The sequence below is a fragment of the Suricata suricatta genome, chromosome 14, assembly GCF_006229205.1.
Source record: "Suricata suricatta isolate VVHF042 chromosome 14, meerkat_22Aug2017_6uvM2_HiC, whole genome shotgun sequence".
NCBI classification, from domain to species: Eukaryota; Metazoa; Chordata; class Mammalia; order Carnivora; family Herpestidae; genus Suricata; species Suricata suricatta.
The window spans coordinates 9,383,224-9,391,566 of NC_043713.1; positions in this window are offsets into that span (position 1 = coordinate 9,383,224).

Consider the following 8,343-nt stretch of genomic DNA (forward strand, 5'->3'; position numbering starts at 1 on the left):
CCACAATTTATAACAGAACCTTGGAGCAGGGATTCAAACCCAGGACCACATCACTCAAAAGTGGGGGCAGCTAACCAAGTGAGCTAACACACGATTAGGCGGTTGGGAGTAAGGATGTTACCCGGAGAGAATCGCCCTTCACCTTAATTTTCTGGTGATAACAATCATTTCCTGTATGGACTCATGTACAGGAACGCCGAATTTCTGATTTCATCTCAGCCTCAGAGTCTGCATTTCCAGCACAGAGAATTGTCAGGCACCCTACTGACTCTTCTCATCAAGGATTTAGGAATACCCTGTTTTGTCCATCTCTCTCTGTTTCTTTTTTTTTTAATGTTTAAAATGATCACTAACAAGAGAGATGATGTTTATCTCGCTTTTTGGGTTCAGCTGAATCCTCTGTTAAAGAGCTCCGGCCCAGGGTGAGACCTGGGTCAGCATCATGGCTCTGTTCTTTCCTACTGAGCCTCCTCGATGGCCTGTGCTGTGGCCAGCAGCTGGAAAACGGCTCAGTCTCATCCCCAAAGGTCCCCAGATAAATAGCTGAACTATCAGATTCGTGGTTTTTGAATTCCCTCATTGTCTGTAGGAGATCTCTGGCTAGCTGTGCTGGAAAGTCTGGAAACAGGTCAGAAGAGAGGATCCACAATTCCTTTCGGCAGTAGTCAGCCAGCCCGCTCGGTGCCTGGCTCGACTCCAGATATTCCCACAGAAGGGAGCAGCTCTGGAAAAATGCAAACATCCTAGAGATTTCTCACGACGTTTCGATTTGTATCCATTTTCTCACTTCCTGAGTCATTACCAATCCCTCCATCCTTGTCAATTTAAATGTGCTTTTGAAATAACAGGCAGTGAGATATAGAGTATCCTTCAAAGATATTTAAACCTTAGGAAGCAATGCTCAAAATACAGAAAACAACAGAAGCAATAATTCATAACTCCTATGCCCTTTCTTTATGTTTTTTCTGTCCATAAGATTAGGTAAGCTCCATTTGGCTGATAATTTTTTTTCCCACCGAGGTTTCCCAAAGAGCAGCTGGCATGGTGCATTTTTGAGAATTTAGTCAATATTTATTAAATAGGTGAAGGAAATGCAGTATAATACATTTCTGCAGATATAAGTATTATAGTTTAAATACATCTTCAATCTTTGTTCCAGACTGAGAGGTTGTAAAAGTAGACAATTTAAGAGAAAGAACAGCTCTTTTCTCTCCAGTATTAAAACGAAAGTTGAATTCCTGGGATAAAACTGGCCTAACAAAGATAAAATCAGGAAATTAATTTTCAGTGCATCCAGCTTCTAAATCAAAAGTCAAAGCCTTCCATTTTATAATCCGAATTCATATTTTATTTGGCCTTCACAGTGTTTTAAAAAAAAAAGCCATTAAAAAACCAGTTTATTTCATGTAATAAACTCAGATTTCTGTATTTCTTTGCAAAAATCAGATTATCTGACTACCTGGGGCCCAAAATTCCACATGACAGCAGTCAACTTGCTGACTGCACTCACATGCATTTCCAGTAAGACAGTGTGGTACCATCGCTGGTGTTTAGGTTGTGTGGAGAGTGATACAGTCCCCGCTCAAGAGGTGTCATTGTTCTCATTAACGTTAGTGAATCAACATTGTCTTCTGTGTTATCGTAAGTACATCCGCACTCTGCATAGGCCTATAGCTGGGGACCTTCGTTATAAATGCTACATAATACCTTTCTCTGTCCTCACTCCTTTCTCTACAGGGTCATCCAATAGAGCTTTCTGCAACAAAGGGAGTGCTTTAATCTGTGCTGTTCAACCTTCCAGCCACTAATCACAAGTGTTACTAAATGTCCAACATGTGGACGGTGAAATTAAGGAACCAAATTTTTAATTTTATTTCATTTTAATGAATTTTAATGTAAGTTGCACATGTGGTGACTGACTACCGCGGACAGCACAGTCTCTGACTTCACCCACAGGTACCTTTTATCCTCAACTGCTCTCTGGATCTGAAACTAATTTATGTTTCATTGTAAGTGGCTGGCAATATTTTAAAAAGGTTATCTCTCTAAGGGTAATTTGCCCGTTTTGCATGATCAAAATGACATTTAAAACTATGAATCCTTTGCATCCCCCTCCCCCACCATATTTTTAAGGTGGGATTTCACAGTGTGTTTTTAATAAGCATTCCTAGGTGATTTTTATGACGAGGCAAATTTAATAAATCCTACCAAAGAAATAATTTTCAAAGAGGGCTAAGAAAGAGACATTGGCTTGCATTATGCAGCCTGTGGGCATTTTGGATAGCATATGCCAACCTCCCACCCCTACCTTCTGCTATTCCCACCCCCCACCTCAACCTCTACACCTCTACTGCCCACCATCAAATCCACTACATTCCCTACACCTCTTGGGGGAAAGCACAGCCCTCTGATATGTCCTTTTACTAAGGATACTTCTTAGATTGAGCCAGCTCTGTTCTCAGATGATGGCTGATACCCCAAACCCACAAATGTCAGCCATCAGCCATGTCTGAACTACTTCACCCTGAACTTCTCTCCATCCCTGTATGGGTCATGATGTAACCATGATCATGCTGTGCAATCAGCTTTTCCTTCCGGAGACTTTGAATTTGGGTTTCAAAAAGGATAATTTATTTCTGCCTGATGGTGGGATCAAGGTGACATAAACTTGCTGGGAGGGGTGGCCATATTTAGTCCTGTGCCCATGACAGACCTGGTAAAGCTGATTCTCAGAAATTGAAGAATGAGGTTAATGTTCAAATGCAAAGAGAGGCCTCTCCTGACCTTGGATGGGTGGAAAGGAGAGCCTGCCTTCCCAGTGAGTTTCCAGGGAGGTTGCCTGCTGGGGAGTCTGGGGGCTGCATCTGAGAAGGTGACAGCTAGGAGGGAAGGTTCCTGGCTGACATTACAGAACAGACTGTCTCTTCTGTTCAGCTAAACTCTCACTCTTGTCCTGGGACTCTGTAAAGAATTGTAAGCTGGCCACCCAAGCGCCCAGGACAAACTTCTCTGCCACCTTTCATTTCATCAGTTTGCCTCAAAATGTGCTAAATGAGTTTCACTGTTCCCAGATTAATTTTTCTCTCTCCTCCGTCTGATGTATTCTGTTTACCTCATGCTCTCAGGTGTGAACAAACAATTAGCAAGTTACATAATCAAGCTCAGAGCAGAATAGCTATCCACATGTTTCTGGGCTGTTATGAAACACCAGCTCCTGCCCCTACTCAGGTCCTGTGCCCCTGTCAGCCTGGGGGTGTGTCCCTTACAATTCAAATAACCCCCAGAGACAGGACCCCAGGTGTGTGGGAGGAAAGGAAGGAGAATTCTTGCCTCAGAACAATGACTCAAATTTGGTGTGGCCCTCAGGAGCATTTGAAAAGTGCAGATTACTGGGTCACACACCCAGAGATTCTGAACCCCATAGCCTGGGACAGATTTGAAAGACTGGCATTGTAATCAACATCCTGGTCTTTCTGATCTTGGCCAGCTTCAAGAGTTTTCATTTGAAAACACCATCTTAGAGGACAAGTTTCCGATAATACCAAAGGTGCTTGGGCATGCATGTATGTGTGGGTACCTGCCTGTGTGTGAAGGAATGTTTGTTTGTTTTTTTAATCAGGAGAGCATTTCTCCTCATAAAGTCACATCTTCCCCTTATTGGTCAGTAGTAACTGGTTTATTTCCAGTTGTGCCTGGAAGTTGAGCCTAGGTTTTGATCTGAAGTGATGCACCTGGGCTTAGGGGCATCTTTGGTCAGGCAAAGAGAACAGACCCGGTATCCAGTAAACAGAAAGTCATGTGTGAACCAACTGGGTAACAGCTGGCTTTGGAACTACTGCCAAAAGGTGATAGAAAGTCCCAGGGATAATTCAAGACACAATTTGAACAACCGCCAAAAACATGCACATACTTTTTAGAGTCTGTGGACCAGGATGAGCTTTCTCAAATTCAGCAGTATCGACATCCTGGATGGGATAATGCTCCGGGGTTAGGGGTGAGGGGTTTTCTGTGCATTTCTGTGTCAAACAGCGTCCCCGGCCTCTACCCACCGGATGCCAGCAGTCCCACAACCCCCAGCTGGGACATCAGAAATTTCTCCAGATGTTGCCAAATTAGCCCCAGTGAGAGCCACCAGAATGAGACAGGGGGCGGGGTGGGTGGGCAGGCAGGGGCTCCGCTTCTAAGTTTCACCTTGCCTAAAACGTTTTTTCACAGTAAAAGCAAAAGTGCATGTAAGCAGATGCGGTAGCATGGAATCTTTCCACTTATGAACACCGGGTTTTAGTGGACTTATGGGGAAACTTCTTTCCTCGGAATTTGGCTGTGGTATTTTTAAATTTTTATAAATCCAGCTCCTGTCATGTAGATGCTTGTGCAGCCGGATAAACACACTCAGGGTACACTCAGCCACGTCTTCATTAACAACTCTGCAGGCAAATTCCCTGTCATTTTGAGATGTTTTGTATTCAAAGCAATTGCAGAAAGAGTATTTCGAGATTCTACTGCCTGCTTTAAATCTGTAGTTTTGTCTTTATTGTTGGTGCAGCCTATTACTACTGGCCAATCTTGCAATAAAATTTGCGGCTCAAGTTTGGTGTCTGTTTCTCTACTGTCGCAGCTGCTCTCTCCCCAAACTCTGGGGAAATACTCATTCTAAAAGTGTTCATGGATCAATATAATATACACGTGGCCTCAGTAAGTGGTTCAAGAAATCTGCTTCAGAGATCTCACAGCCAAAAGCATCTCAAGGAAGGGTTATGCTAAAGAAGCACAACAAAGGCATCCCCAGATTGAAATGCCTGGTCCCTCTGAAAGCCCAAACACTGGGCATCTGGGAGTGGTCAGTTGCTGAACACCCAGCAATTAGTTCTTAAGTATGTTTGCCCCAAGTATTAAGAGCCCACCAGAATAATAGATCATGGACAAATAAGATTTCAGCTGAGGGACTTTTTGTAGTGTCTTGGCTTGTTCTATTGCTTGTGTTTTATCTCTCTGTAAGGCAATGCAGTATTTACCTTATGTTCTTAGGCTCAGAGCTTGGAATTTACCTATCATAAGATGCACAATTCTTGCAGAAATTCTCCTTGAAATGTTGGCCAACTTCCCAGGCATAGTTTTCCTTTGAATTAAGTCACCCCAAGACAAAGCTCCGGCTATGATTGGGCGGTAACAAGCTTCTCGGCACAGTTGGAGAAAGTTTCTGATTCTGCTCAGAATTTAGCAGCCCACTTTAGACATTTATGACTTTCTCCACTTCTGCCATAAAATGAGAGTGATAATTCATGTCCGACATTCAATGCACAGTCAAGACAAAGTGCTGCGTTCTGGGTTAGGTGATGAGAATTAAAAAAAAAAAAAAGAAGCAGAAGCAGAAGCAGGAAGAAGGAAGGAAGGAAGAAGGAAAGAAAGAAAAGGAAAAGAAGGGAAAAGAAGGAAGGAGGGTAGGGGGACAGGCAGGCTCCTGCCTTGGGGAATCTCATCCAGAAAACATCATCTCTCTTGTAAGTAGGGTAGCTGTGGATAGGGCTGGAAGACATTCACATAAAGCAAACAAATTTTCATAAATTCTTTGAAATCACGAGCAAAAGCTCATGTTGATTTAAGAACCTATGTACAGTGGGAAATTCCCAGAGCGATAGATTGTTCTATTCTCCACTTATATTAAAATAAGATACAGCTCCAGGATTCTGAATTTAGCAGCCGTTGGCATATGTGTCTCTTGCCACACTCATAAAGGTTTTTAATGTGCAATAGCATCACATGTAGCTCATCCCTTCTATGGTTGGATGCATTATTTATAATTAACTAACTTTGTACCTTCTCCATGTGTGGAAGAAGCACTAATAGGAGCTATCCATTTGTAGTTCATAGGATACAAAACTCTTTATTTTTCATAGTGCCACTTACCTACCACCCTTTCTGCCAATGATTTGAGTTGTTTAGCAGTAGCTCTTTTTTATTTCAACACACTCACAACCTGGAGATGATGCCTGGTCAAGACGAATTAGTCTGAAACTCATCTGAAAATACTGAGAAGTTAGGTGCGTCCTGCTTCAGGCCAGATGCGTGGGTGGGGGGGGGGCAGGTGGGAACTGAAAGACCACAATGTCTGCACCTGAATTCTTTCTTCTGTAAAATGAAAGTGATCATAGTCATGTGAATAAACCTGAAAAAGCATCAGCATCAGATGGAAGTTAGAATGTTTGCCTGGCAGATTTTAGAGCTCATAGTAATTCTCCATGATTCACTGTGCCCTAGCACCATGGGGAACTTTGGGTCCACAGAATGAAAGCACCCCATCCACACATTTTATCCTAGGAAATGGTCTGCATTTTTACTGACTACACTGTGTTTGCTAACACTAATTCTTAGGCAGTTCCCAAAGCTCTCATCCATGGAAAATTACAGGAATCTCTGCGTTTGGAATCCTCTTTCCCCATCTCTTACTCTTCCATAAACGAGGCTGGAAGCCAGTGTGGGTCACACAGGGGACCATCCCGACCTTTGCAGGAAGTTCTGCCCTTAGAGTTCAGAGGAGAATCCTTGTTCCCAATGAACCTCAATGGCAGAGACAATGCTCTATGGGAGCCCAGTTTTAAAAGTTTAACTCCTTGCAAGCCCCGATGCGGTGCTAACAGAAGGAATTGAGAGACTGCTGATGACTTGAAGAACTTTGAATAGAGCCCAGGAGTCAGGTGAAATATTAAGCACAAAACAAATGATCAAAGGGCTAGAAATAGATACAAATCGGAGAGTGCTGGAGTAATTCATTCTAACTAGGGAAACTTAAGAGGTATTTACAGAGGAGTTTAAGCATTTGAACTAAGACAAGGATAATGAAAGAACTTCAGTAGTCAGAAAAATGTCAACTGCTGGCTGGGGTTAGCTTGGCAAGAGGACACACAGGGAAAGGCATGAGGTGTGCCTAGTTAGGGGGGTGCTAAAGCCAAAGCAAAATTGGCCTTTTCGACTGGGGTAGAGTTCCCATGAGGACAAAATAGAAGAGTGAGGAGGTAAAGGCTGCATTTCATCTTCAAGATAAGTTATTTGAAATTTAGTCTGCTAGTAATGGTCTACCATTTCGTTGTACCAAGAAGTGATCTAAGCAAGGGACACATTTTTAAACAGACACATCTGTCCATTTTACCAAAATGGAATGGAGTTGGAGGAAAGTGAAGGTGTCATTAGTGTCCGGCTGGGGAATGGGCTTGTTCATTTGTGAGGCTTGATCCTTCACCGGATTCCTATGATTACTATGTTATTTGTGACCCTGGATTGGCTCAGGCCCAGGTGTAATCTCAGATATCTGTGAGAAATTCCATATGTCAAATGCAACAGGATTCACAGCTGCTCTAGGACGTCCCTGGCATCACACACAGGTGTCATACTAAATGAGGCACATTCTTCGGCTTGAATTTCAGTTTTCGTTTCTTTAAGGAGAAAGAGATTCCTTCCACTTGTTTGTCCCACGCCCTCTCATATTTATACTGTCGGATAAATTATTTCAATCAATAAAACTGATTAGCCTTTTTGTTTTCCTCTGATCTTTAGCATCTGTGCTCCTGAAGTCCTTCTCGTATTAATCTGGTGTATTGATTTTGTTTCTTAAATGACAGCAACCCCAGACAGGCTGCCTCTCATTCCTTCCTCTCCTCAGTCACTGCTCTCCCTAAGGGTAATTCCTGACATCCTACAGCGTCGTCCCGCCGGTCCCGCTTCTCCTAGATCATTTGTAATTCTGCCCAGAAAGTCCTGTCTCCCTCCCAGACCCAGCCCGGTTACAGCAGTCTTCCCCCCGAAAACCAGAGGGTAAATATCAGCAGGATCCAGACAGCACGGCGAGGTCTTCAGACACTTGCACTTCTAAACTGCCCTCTCCTCGCCCGATCGCCCACCGCAGCCGGGAACTCGCACGCGGGGAGAATCCACGAACTCCGGGAAGGGTACCAGGGACGGGGTTTCAGCCCCGCCCCAGCCTTTTTCTAGCCCCGGCCGGATAGCCTTGGTCGCTGTCTCCAAATAGCCCGCAGCTCTAAGGCTCCGCCCCGTCCCGTCGCTGCCTTGTTATAGCCCCGCCCCCGGCCCGAGAGCCTTGGTCGCCGTCTCCTCCGTATAGACCCGCGGCTCTAAGGCCCCGCCCCGTCCCGTTCCCGCCCCGCCCTCGGCTCTCGTCGCCGTCCCTCGCCCACCCGGGTCTTGAGGCCACGCCCCCTGCCCCGCCTCCGTCTCACTGCCGCCCCGCCCAGGGCTCCCGTCCTCCTTGCACGCCCTCCCCGGGCCTGAGGCCCCGCCCCGCCCCGCCCCCGTCTCGCTCCCGCCCCGCCCCCGGTCCGCGTCGCCGTC